Source organism: Tachypleus tridentatus, chromosome 6, assembly GCF_004210375.1.
Source record: "Tachypleus tridentatus isolate NWPU-2018 chromosome 6, ASM421037v1, whole genome shotgun sequence".
In the NCBI taxonomy this organism is placed as follows: Eukaryota; Metazoa; Arthropoda; class Merostomata; order Xiphosura; family Limulidae; genus Tachypleus; species Tachypleus tridentatus.
Genome location: NC_134830.1, coordinates 164546940 through 164560743, shown reverse-complemented (window position 1 = coordinate 164560743; position 13804 = coordinate 164546940). Strand labels below are relative to the sequence as shown.

At 36.9% G+C, this 13804-nt stretch overlaps 1 pseudogene across 1 annotated transcript in view; it reads right to left on the bottom strand.

The window, feature by feature from the left end:
• Positions 1-798: 798 nt before the first annotated feature.
• Positions 799-13804, bottom strand: part of LOC143254346 (solute carrier family 7 member 14-like) — a 53208-nt pseudogene continuing 40202 nt past the window's right edge. Inside the window, exons 8-12 of the transcript XR_013030148.1 lie at positions 11620-11816; positions 10453-10577; positions 9046-9676; positions 8603-8730; positions 799-2719 (exon numbers count right to left, since the gene is read on the bottom strand). The product of XR_013030148.1 is annotated as a solute carrier family 7 member 14-like (transcript). The remainder of the gene's footprint in view (positions 2720-8602; positions 8731-9045; positions 9677-10452; positions 10578-11619; positions 11817-13804) is intronic.

The window sequence follows — 13804 nt, the reverse complement described above, 5'->3', positions numbered from 1 at the left end:
TTTGGGGAACAAGAAAAAATCGCAAGGAGCAAGGTCAGGTGAGTAGGGGTGGGGTGGGGAAGAACAGTGATCGAGTGTTTGGCCAAAAACTCACGAGTTCTGACGGCCGAATTTCGCAGCAACGCAGTGCATCTTCAATTTTTCGGTCAAAATCTCGTAACAAGATCCAACTGATATCCCACACTCTTCAGCAAGCTCCTGACAGTCAGACATCGATTTGTCCGCACCAGGGTGTTGATTTTGTCGACGTGTGGGTCGTCAGTTGACGTGGAAGGACGTCCAGGACGCTCATCATCTTCAATGGACTGTCGACCATCCTTAAAACGTTCATGCCACTTGAAACATGCCGTACGCTTCATAGCAACATCACCGTAAGCCGTGTTAAGCATAGCAAAAGTTTCAGTCGCAGATTTTCCAAGTTTAACACAAAATTTCACAGCAAGTCGTTGCTCCTTCAGGTCATTCATTCTGAAATCCGCCAAACGAAAAAATCGCACTTCACTTAAAACCGCGTAGCTAATACACAAATGAAGATATCTGCAATCGGGAAATGGCGTCGTAATCAGCTGATCTGTGCAAACCTAGCGACACCAAGCGGATTTCCCTGGAACCAACTGGAGTCGCGCAATTCAAACAGTCCGCGTATTTTTTGAACAGCCTTCGTATTGTCAACGAACTGAGCGTCGCCGAGTTGACTATTGTCCATTGACCTTGAACCTTACACACCTAATACATGTAGTTTGTTCATGGAAAAAAAAAAGCTAACCGAAAGTCACTTGAAGTCAACAGAGTAAACACTTTATGAAATCAAACTTTTTATTAACGTTAAAAATACAAGAAACATAAGGAGAAACTAACAAACTCCACATTTTTTATAGCACTTCAAATACTCTCGTACGGCACGCCAAAAGAATATTCTATTGCTAGTAAACGTGCTAAGTCTGGTATAACACATGGATACTAGCACTAGTCACAGTCTTATAAGGAATATACAACAAAACGGATAAACAATTACACGATATAGAATACGTAGGCACTTTAGAATAAACATGATCAAAGAAATGGAAGTTCATATAAATTACCTTTAAAAATTCTTTTCTAAATCGCTATAATATAAGCAACAATTATGGAGAAGACACTGAACAGCCAATTTGATGGACAACAATATCTGAGTTTGAAAAGTTTTTGTAGAAGGTAAAACACAAAACACGCCTTAAAAAAAAAAGCGCCATATACATTTAATAGAACGCCCGAAAGGGGGCGGTTTCGGGTTCTTGCTAAGCAATAATAACGTCATATTTATAAATAAAATAACATTTAATCTTTGAGCTCTCTGCTCAAACTTGTTTGATGAAATATGTATGACAAACATTTACTTACAGACAACATACATATATTAGAATATTAGACAAAATTTAAAATATTTACCGAATAGAACATTCGAAATTTAAAACAATTTGTTTTTCACACAGACCGTTGCTTGTGCAACGAGTTCAGTAACCATGAGGCATCAGAATAGTATTCAGAAAACTGTGCTTGAACGTGGATAAGTAATAAATTATCTGAGCAATAGGGAAACAAAAAATGAACGAACTTTGGTACATAATTACAACAGTAGTACATAATTTATCAAAGACAATATAATATTGCTACGAAAAAAAATAAAAATAGGATAAATATCTGTATACAAAAATCCAATATGCGTCTGACAGTAAGGGAAAACAACCAAAAACACTTGCTATCATGGTGTTATATACTGAAAACATGTTGTTGTTTTCTTGGTATTTTAGAATTAATATATTAAATTGTAAATATTACATCATTCAGCACCACCTATTTATCTGTTTGCTCGTGAATCGGTAAGGTTTTTGGTCATCACACCTAAAAGGAGAACTGTCTCGAACCGCTTGAGAGGTCAAAAGTTCGAGAAAAAACAAACAAACCAATACGATTATTGCATAATTAGAAAGAGGTAAAGTCATCACAATTTGATCATGAATTATTATTTGTATGTTTAAATAGCCCACAGATAGAGACAAATAATTAAAACTGAGAGAGAATATAATAATTATGACAACAGTGCAGGTCAAGATCATTCGATGAGAAGTGGTTTTTAAATTTCGAAAATGTAACTTTAAATAATACCAGGAAATAGCAATACATCACACGACAATGCAAGTTATACACTAGTTTGACAAATTTAAGTCAAAAATATGTGTTATACATTTAGTTGTAAATATTAAAGTCGTATACTCATCGTAAATTGAAACAATACAAACGTTTTCCCTCTCTTGATGAAATACAGAAAATTCATTGAAGATACAATATCACATTTGTCTCAAAAAATAGGAATATTAATATGAATCACATGCAAAAACTGATTCACAATAAATTAATTTATATTTTTCCCCAAAGAGGTTTTGCCATATTTATTTGTCAAAAGTTTCCCATTCAACGATTGTATTTTCGCCACCGACGTCTCGTCTGCTCGGTTGATAATTCATGTTGACAACTCCGTTCCCGCCATCTAGTGGCAGCGATAAGTAATTTTTTGATTCCTTAGTTGAGCTTTCCAAAGTTGTTATCGCGTTGGAATTTTCTTGGTGCGCTCTTAACACTCTTTCCTTCTTATTTTCCGGTATTTGCATTTCCATCGCAGGTTGTGGAAGAAATTCCAAAGAGCTTTTCTTTATTCCATAGAGAAAGTACATGAGAAGACCTAAAACATGAAACACATATTTGGATTTAAGAAACTTTATTAAAATGACTAAACAAAGATGGAAAATTTAAAAATAAGTTAAACTACTATTCTACAAGTTCCATCGTACTAATTAACATGGCTACCTCGGTTGTAGGTACAATGAAGTTCGAATTCGGAAAAGTTTTAAGTTTGAAAGGACCTAAAATTTTCATTTGGTTTATTTGAAAAGACCCCAGGCCCGTCATTGCCAGGTGGTAAAGGCACTCGACTCGTAATCTGAGGATTGCGGGTTCCAATCCACGTCACACCCATCACGCTCATCCTTTCACCCGTGAGGGCGTTATATTTTTCGGGTCAATCCCACTAGTCTTATATGCAAAATTAGGGACGGCTGGTGCAAATAGTTCTCGTGTCGCTTCCCTCGAAATAAAAAAACAACAACAACATCGAATGTTGCTAAATACCAGGCAACTCTCGAGTATCTTTTGGCGAAATTCGAAACACCACTGGTATCAAAACTAGGTTTTTAGCAGTGACAGACCAGAAGAAAGGTGGCTAGTCTATACTGCTCACAACCAGCTCTTGGGCTACTCTTTTAGCAACGAATAGTGGGATTGCCTGTCACTTATAATGTCTTCACGACTAAAAGGGCGAACCTGTTCTGTAATGGGGATTTGAACCAATGAACCGCAAATTGCGAATCGAATGTCCTAACTATCAGGCCGTGCAATGCCTGGAAGTAATAATAGAGTTGTCACTTGTTACTTGTTTTATGAAAGGCTTCTTATCCGGAAATACAATTCAGTATTTATTTATGGCAAGAATGGAGCTCGACTCGATCCTTATTTAGCTTGGGGTTCATCGATGTTTTATTTAAAAGATAGTTTCAAGTACTGTTTCGATTAATAAAAATCCTGGCAGTTATCAAACACCATAAAAATGTGTTTTTATTTTATTTTAGAGCTGTTCAGATAACACTCTTACCTGATTAGTATTGCACCCATGATTATTACTTTACTTATTGTAACATGTCGAGAATAATTTTAAAAGAACGCGTTCGAGTACTCCGTGGTAGGTGTACCGTTGTAAATAAAACGTGCGCTGAACAGCTAGAAAATGATTTAGAAATTCACAAAAGTAAACAATCTGGCGAGGCGACAAAAAATGAAGTAAACAAATGAAACAATAAAGATAATTCCTAGTACCTCGGTAGAAACCAAGATTTACAATATCACAAAAAAATGGTTATCAGTATAAGTTAAAAGCATTATTTAAGAAGATAATTATTTTCAGAAAATTGAAAATATGGCAAAGGTCTTTGGGTGGCAAATTACTTGACACTAGATGCAGCGTTCTGTTTTTCCTGGATCAGACGTGGCTGGGATTAACGTGTCGTAACTATTAATCCAGTTATTCATAGTTCGCATTTTGTCTCGGCAAAAACACGATATATACGTTGTGGCCATGGATGCAGTATTAAAGTAACAGTCAAATTTCACTATTTAAAGAATTATTAGTTTTGTTTGTTTTGGAATTTCGCACAAAGCTACTCGAGGGCTATCTGCGCTAGCCGTCCCTAATTTAGCAGTGTAAGACTAGAGGAAAAGTAGCTAGTCATCACCACCCACCGCCAACTCTTGGGCTACTTTTTTACCAACGAATAGTGGGAATGACCGTCACATTATAACGCCCCCACGGCTGGGAGGGCGAGCATGTTTGGCGCGACGCGGATGCGAACCCGCGACCCTCAGATTACGAGTCGCACGCTTTAACGCGCTTGACCATGCCGGGCCAAAATTATGAGTAGGCACAGTTAACCAGTTACCTTGGTTCTAGTCTATTAGGCTAAAATTAAAGATTACGCACAAACAATCTGCTCGTGTAGATTTGCGCGAAAAATATAAATCGTTTCTGGGCAATATATCTTAAAGTATCGCAGAAAAACCAGTTTAGATGTGAAATCAGAACTCTGGTTGAAAATTATTCTTTTTTATTCTACATATAGAACAACTAAAATTTTAATCTCCATAACAGCAGTTGACAAGTATTTCATAGGGTAATCGGAATTATTATGCATAGAGTAATCGCAATTTTTATACATTTTGCAGAGACAAGGCAAACTCTTCGCGGAAATGTCAGTAGGTTCAATCATTTTTTAAAACGAAATTGTTTCTTTTTTTTAGGATTTCGCGCAAAGCTGCACAAAGGGCAATCTACGCTAGCCGTCCCTAATTTAGCAGTGAAAGACTAGAGGAAAGGCAGCTAGTCATCATCACCCATCGTCAACTCTTAGGGAATTATTTTATGTAAAATAACGAATAGTTGGAATGACCGTAACATTATAATGCCATCTCGACTAAAAGGGCGAGCATATCTGGTGAGACGGAAATTCGAATTCGCGACACGCAGATTACCAATCAAGCACCCTAACCACCTGGTCATGTTGTACCTGTGCCTAACAAGAGAAAACGTTTCTACAATAATGAAGAACAACACGAGCTGTCAATACTCGAAGGCCTGGCATGACCCGGGGGGCTAAGGCGTTCGACTCGTAATCTGAGGGTCGCGTGTTCGAATCTCCGTCCCACCAAACATGTTCACCCTTTCAGCAGTGGGGGCGTTATAATGTGTACTTCAATCCCACTATTCGTTGGTAAAATAGTACCTCAAGAGTCGGCGGTGGGTGGTGATGATTAGCTGTTTTCCCTCTAGTCTTACACTGCTAAATTAGAAACGGCTAGCGCAGATAGCCCTCGTGTAGATTTGAGCAAAATTAGAAAAAAACAAACAAACAAAAACTACTACAGACATTCTTCGAAGACGTCTACAGAGAATTTGACTAAAGGTTAAACATATGATGGTAAACTGTGGCCCTGAACTAAGTATTTAAGATTAAATATTTAAGGAACATTTGTGTATTTTTGTTAAACACAAAGTCACACAGAACGTATCAAAATCAAATTTTTAGTTTATACGCCCTCGAAATTACTGCTGGGACGTCGAAGGGGTTCCAAAAAAATGATGGTGGATATTGACGAAAATAATATTTCCTTGATTATCGTCAACGAAACCACAGACTATTTTGTATTTCTGAAAGGGTAAGACAAAGGGGCGCAATTTCGGTTGCTGCAACTGAATCAAATGTCATTTTTTGCCCCTTGTGGCTCCCATTTTGAGAAGCTCGAACTGTGTTACGTTGCAAAGTCTTTGCAACTGGTTAAAAGAACATGTTGGCCAAGCGTTTTAAGGCGTGCGAATCGTAATCTGAGGGTCGTGGGTTCGCATCCCCGTTGCGCTAAACATGCTCGCCCTTTCAGCCGTGAGGGCATTATAATGTGACGGTCAATCCCACTATTCGTTGGTAAAAGAGTAGCCCAAGAGTTGGCGGTGGGTAGTGATGACTAGCTGCCTTCCCTCTAGTCTTACACTACTAAATTAGGGACGGCTAGCACAGATAGCCCTCGAGAAGCTTTGTGCGAAATTCAAAATAAACAAAAGAACGTATACATCATATTTACGACGTCAATGTAGTATGTGGACTAATTCGAAGTTATTTTTCAGTATAATTCCCAATTATCTTTCTAACATCAAGTAGGTATATAAAACTGGATGTGTCAGGGTGGTATGATACCTGAAATTGGTAGGACTAACGATACTGAAGGATATCTATACCGGATAGTACAGCCCATTCTGAAGCTCGGTCATTACCGGATAAACTAACACTATGCGAATTTCAAATTTCTTCAGTAGCTTAATGTATGGTGTATTATACAAACACATCTAGTCAGCATATAAATCCACAGCACTACTATGAGGTAATTCAGACAATGACATGTTGGAAACCCTTCTTGAATATAGAGAAAATGGTTTCGTATTATAAGTGTTATAGTATTGGGTGAATAATTATTAATAGTTCCAGAAAAACTGGAGCAGGTAGGAGCCTAACACATTAAGAAGAAGAAACACATTTTCCTCACCTTTCCCATTTAATGTAATACATATCATTATTAGCAAGTATGTTAAGTTGACCCCCCCCCCTAAAACATTTCATTAAAACATTCCATTCCACTTTTTTTAAATACTCATTTCAGACGGAAAAAAACTAGTTAGGAACATCACGATAAACCAATTATTTCTGCACAACAGTAATTTAAACTATTTTTTTTAAATTGTAGAGACCATGTTTTAATTAAATTGCTTAAAATAATATAGCAAAGGAACCGCAGCACTATCCAGAGCCATCTGATCTAAGCCTAATGTCAATACCATTGATTTAACAGTTGAACATTACCTACAATTATTCTACAGATATTTGAGGATATTAGAGCCCTCTACTTTATTTACAAAAAATGATTTAGCAACAATAAATATTAATGTGTGCAACGCTTTCAGGGTAATTCTTACAGCTCCACCTGCTGTTGCATCTAACGAGAGGAATTATTAAAACCTGTCTGTGATCGTTCAAGTCTCAAGAGATTCTCACAAGACTGGTCACGTTTTCGTTGAATGGATGTTTTATTTGTTTGTTTGCAGTTGCGCACAAAGCTACATATAATGGTAGACTGTAGCCCTGGCGTAATTCAGCTGTTTAAGTTCGCGGATGTACAACTGTACCACTAGGGGGCTGCAATGGAAGTTGTAAGATAATTTGTAAATATACTTAAAAGTAAAACCTTATTAAAAATGTGAGTGTAAAAAATTAAATAAGACAATTTTCTGACGTTTGCAACTAACTGCTGCTAATTTTGAACTGATAGACTAGAAATAACACTCAACAGCTATCACCTACTCGATAAGAGACCAGATGAAACGGTCAGTAGCATCTATTTATTGTTATACTGGGTGGTCCAGAAATCCAAATTAATCTAAATGGTTTTGAAATGTATAGACATTTGTAAACAAACTGTTGTTTATGCTGTAGAGAAGGAGAAATAGATTTAAAAGTCTGGTTGGCTTGAACGAGATAAAAAAGCCTAAATTTGAGAACATTAATGTTTTAAACAAGTGGTCATAGAATTTTGGTTTCGATTGAAAGATTATAGAAAACTTTGTAATTATTCTAAAAATGTAATGCATTTGCAGTTAATTTAAATTTACGTCTTCATATTTTATCTCAAAATAATATGTTCATTACTTTAAGTAAACACCATACTGATCAGAGCATATAGCCACTAACACTAAACACTACTATTTAGGATTAGAGTGTGCTGTATAATTAATGTATTGGAAACAGAACTCTTTGATTGGTGGTTTAAAAATAATTTTTCTTCACCGGAAATGGCTCTCTCAATATCAAACTGTTCACATTTCATTCTGAATAATAATTAGCAACAGTCTGGTCATAAATATTTGTGTTTCAAATAGATATTTAACGGAATAAGGTCTTATTGTTTCAGCTGGCACAGTAATATTTGGGAGAGAGAAAGTTGTGTGCAAGTGACACAGTATCAGTTTCAGGAGTCGTTTTGTTGCTGATTAAGAAAGGTTATGCTTTACAGTAATGTAGTAGATACTGTTTAAACAATAGCTTAGAAATATCAGAGCCCCCCCCAGTGGCTCAGCGGTATGTCTGCGGACTTACGACGCTAAAATCCGGGTTTCGATACCCGTGGTGGGCAGAGCACAGATAGCCCATTGTGTAGCTTTGTGCTAAATTAAATAAACAACAACAAATATATGGACCACAATCTGTGCACTGTTTGAATCTCCACTTTATTTTAACAGATGCTCATTGAACACCAATCCAACAAGTGGAGAAAAGTGACCATAAAAAACATACCACCCGTCTCAAGTTTTTAAAACTTTTAACAGAAATGAGAGATTTCAAAATCATTGGCCCATTGAATTAGTTGAAATCTATACTTTATCCAATGTTTGTGCACCGTTTATAAATACACTCACCTAGCACCATCCAAACTGTGAACCGAATCAGCGTGAGAACAGATAGTTTCATTATTAAATAAATGTTGACTATAACAGCAACTGCTGGAACAAGTGGCACTCCAGGTGCTTTAAACTTGAGATCGCACCTAAAATAAAAGAAAAATGACATTGTGTCGATAATTTTAAGAATGGACTTTAAAATATCCTTAAAGAATATTCATCGCTCAGAAACCTATAAACAAAAGTTTAAATTGTTAAAACTAATCTTGAAACTGTTATTTATATGTTGCGGTTTTCCAGTTATGGTACACTGTAGCCTAATTAGCAAACTATGATGCGCAAGCTTTGACAGCACTTTCCAAGTACTTTGTTTTCAAAGTCGCTACTTTCGTTTTTAAAAAGTAAACGAAATATTTTTGCTTTCCAGTTAAAGGAAATATAATATTATTGTTACAGGGTACCTTGTCTGTGGTTGAAGGCTGATTACGACCAGACAAAGAACAATTCCCAAAAGGCACAGAAGAAGAAACGACAGTGCTGTTGCATCTCTGCTCTCCAAGGCCGGCATCGCACAAACAACTAGCAAATCAAAGGTGATTATCAGAAGATACAACAACCCAACTATCTTCATCACAAACTGCCCTGAAATCTCTGACGCAGGTTTAGAGGCAGCCCATTTGTAAGGAAAAAGACGTGTCGTGATTTTATCAAAGAGTTTCTGGAAAGTATTGGGAATTCTGGATTTTGAGAGGGATTTCTGGTGAACTGTTCCATAAACAGAGCTTCCTGTACAACCATTTGGCACCAGGAGATCGAGATCTTCGGGTTTCTGAGAGACTTGGACTTTGTCCAAATAGCCGATGCCGTTTGAAGCTGATAGGGAATCCTCGCTGTCGGAAGAATCCACTCGATTAGTCCTTTTTGCGTGAATGGTTGTTCTTGAGCTGTCAATGGGCATTTCCACCTCCTTACAGGGTGTGGGACAAGCAGATCTGATGGATTCTGGGAGAAGCTCCACCAAAGTAGTGTTCTGTGGTTGGTATCGCAAAATAAGAACACACGTGGATACCAGAGTGTAGGCCATGAGGGTTCCTACAAACAGACAGTAAAAAATAATTGTAAGTTTATATACAGGGCGTTGCAAAACCTCCCACTCTTACTCTGATTTTTCTAAGTTATCTTTGGGTCTCAATGACCATGTCTTTTTTTTTTTTTATTATGTTGCAATACTCGGTTAAGAGGTCATTAATCTTGCAAGAACTTGTCGAAGTAAAGCGCAGCCTGACCGAAAGGACATAGAAAAACCATGGAAATCTACGACTTTTACATCGTTCTGTGTAATCCATGTTTATATATAATCAATGTCAAAACTTTTGCAACAATATATCAATTAATGTAGTTTAATGTCTGATAAACCTAAATTAGGAAATACAGTACAATACTTACAGTATCCATAAAATGAAAAGTAAGTGACATAAGATTTGGTTTGTTTTAAATTTCGCGCAAAGATACAAGAGGGTTATCTGCGCTAGCTCTTCCTGATTTAGCAGTGTAAGACTAGAGGGAAGGCAGCTAGTCATCATCATCCACCGCCAACTCTTGGGCTGCTCTTTTATCAACGAATAGTGGGATTGACCGTAACATTATAACGCCCCCACAGCTGAAAGGTCAAGCATGTTTGGTGTGACGGGGATTCGAACCCGCGACCCTCGGATTACGAGTCGAGGTGCCTTAACCACCTGGCCATGCCGAGCCAGTGACATAAGAGTAGAGGGTAAAAACGAGAATAAAAGATAGAAAGGGTTAAATAAAAGTGGAAAGTTTTAATAACAAGGAAAAATTATTGATTTTCTTTTAGTTTCCCTTACCAATTGACATCATCTCTACCAGCACGTCCAAACTTATAATAAAAGCAACGACTGTAGTGGCGCCACCTAGGACACATGTTGCAGCAGCGGGTGTTCCCGTGTAAGGCCATACGCGAGAAAGTGACCTTGGATATGATTATAAAAAAAAAAAAAAAATCTAATTATTTGCTCACATACATTGATTATTTTATCCAAGAAAATTTAGAAAGGAAAAAAAATGTAAGAAAACTACAATATAGACAATTATTTACAATGGTTTGCAGAATTCTCACGAAAGTCAAATTCTTTTGATTGAAAATATTGTCATACAAACATTATATATGAGCATATACTGTATACGCACACAAACATATACGTATCTACAAATACTCTAGTCTTCATGCAATAATAATACATGTATATATATGCGCACTTGTTACTCAGAATTATGCACACACAATATTATTTGGAAAGACACGCACGCAAACACGGGGCTTTCTTTGAAAACACCTCCAGATCGAAACTTGTTTCAAAACTATTCGTGTAACAAAGTCTTAAGAAAGGTCTGGTTCGTCAATAATTTATACGTGAATGCATTCGTTGCAGACGAAATTTAAAAGTTTGATAGTAATTGAAGACCAGTAAAGAATTAAGTCTATGAATAACTCAGAGGAGAACATTTTTATTTTATATTCGGTGAAAAAAACAAACAAACAACCAAACTCAAGTTCACAAAATTAATTCCACGGTGAACTCAGGGAGGAATATTTTTAGGCCAAATTATTCTTGATGACGAGAAACCCACTTGAAATAAAAATGTATCTCAGAACAGCTGGTATGGGTATTAACACTTTTATTGATAAGGACAGAACAAGGTTCTCTTTGTTAACCTGCAGATGACTCAGGAAGGTCGAAACGTTTTTCTCTGCTTATCAAGAAAAGTGTCAATACCCATACCAGTCATTCTGAGATACATTTTTTGGCAGATTAGTTCAGGTTATTAACTTACTTGCATTGAAAACAAACTCAAACACACGTCCTTTTGTGAGTGAACTTGTGTTAGTTGAAATACAGTGAACACAAACTCAAACCCACAAAATAAATCGTGTTCAGTTTATCATCCTGAGAGCTAAAGACTGCATGTATTAACGAACACATCCGTATAGGCTGGCTATATAAGAGACTAACCTGAAAATAAGCCCGTCTTTAGCCATGGCGTATACTATTCGAGGCATTGGAAACATAGATCCGAACATGCTAACGATCAACCCAGCCAGGGCGCCAATAGCTACAATGAATTTAGACTTTGGTGCTCCTCTCTGTTCGAATATTTCCACCAGAGCAGACTCGGGGTTCACCTGGTCGTAGGGAACAGCTAGTGTGATCTAGGAAATTGAAACAAAATATTGTTTATGTTTTTTTTTTGTTGTAACAACCACAGACATTTAACACAAAGAGTGAAAGGACGCGTAACACCTTCGAAAATGTCGTGAGAACCTTATATATTACTCGATCATTGCACAACCTACAGTAGTGGTGGATACACAGATGTTTTTAAACCAACAATATTAAAGCGGATACACCACATTCTCACACAGTTTTTTAACCACCAACAGTAATGGCGGGTATACCGTATTTTCACACAAATTTATAAAATCAACAACAATAATAACGGATATATCGTGCAATAATCACACATTGTTATTGAAACAACAACAATAATAGGGGTACTCCATATATTTACACAAAATCAGAGAACCAACAATAATAATAGTGGGTACGTTGTATTTGTGCAAAGAGTATTTAATCAACAACAATAATGGCGGATATACCGTACATTCACATAAAATTATTGAATCGACGTCAACAATGGCGGGTACACTGTGCATTCATTCAGATTTATTACATCAACAACAATAATGGCTCGTAGACCGTATTTTTACATAGAGTTATTGAAACAACAAAGACAATGGGGCTACACCGTATATTCACACAAAGTCACAAAACCAACAACAATAATGGTGGGCACACCGTATCTTCACACACAGTCACAGAACCAACAACAGTAATCGTAGGTGTGCCGCAATTCCACACAAATTTATTAACTCAACAACACTAATAGGGAGTATGCCGCAATTCCACACAGATTCTATTAAACCGACGACAACAATGGCGAGTACAGTGTATTTTCACACAGAGTCACAAGATCAATAACAACAATGGCGGACATACCGTATTTTCTCAAAGACTTACTGCACTGTTCTGAATAATTGTGGAAATACTGAATTATTCTACACAACAATTGTGGTTACAGAACTTTCGAGGTGTGTAAAATAGCTATGACATGGAGTAAAAAACATTAAATCTAAAATAACCATTTTACATGTTCGTAAAGTAAATTTATTACTTTACTGTTGTTTTCGTGCTAAATAATCAGTTAAATACAACTGCTTTTTTTTTTTTTTTCGTTTCACCCTGGTGGCTAAAACTAATGTAAATATATGTTTAAATCCCAAAACAGATGATAACAGTAAAGACATTAAGAAAACAATTTCTTTTTTTCCCCTGTGGATGATCATACGTTTGAAAATCAAACCTCGTGGTCAATTTCCAGCTTGCTAAACCTAACCATATAAGCAAGCTAATGCGACTTCGGTGACTTCCTCTTCGAGCAATTTCCAACTGATATTTGCGGTGTGGGAAACAAACAGCTAGACATCTTATCAGTTAATGGGTTTATAAAGTCTCCCACACGTCTAACGTTGGTTAATTCATTTCGACTCTCATCTAGTCTGTAGGTGACGCTCACTCCTATGCTTTGTCTATCTTTTAAGTGCACATCGTTGTAAGGCCATTGGCGGCGAAACTGGGGGCACATGTCTCAATTTCTGTCCTGTAACGAAGTGCCCCACTGAATGAGCAACAGAGAATTGTGTATAACTGTCGATAAAAATCGCTAATTGCAGCACTGAATTCTGTGGTCACGATTAACATGTTAAGTGAGGTGCCCCCAGTTGCTGATGCGCACCCTCCCTTAGTTTAAATATATGTAATAATAAATTTAAGATAGACGTTTGTGAAAGTGCAAACATCAGAGAGATCCGGTCTAGAACCATTTATACAAACAAACGTGGGTTTACCTCCTCACGATTTGTTATAGACTATTCAGAAATTAACCTGTGTATTTTAGGTTTGTTTCCTGAAATTTAGTTTCCCTTGAAGCTCGTATACTCTTCAGTTGTCCCCCTGAATGTTCAGCGCTAAAAGTGAGAGCTCATAACACTGACATTCCACGTTCGATACTCGTGGGAGGAACACTGTGCAAACTTGAGCTCAGTGACATGTTCTAATTTTCAGAAGCCCAGTTTGTTAT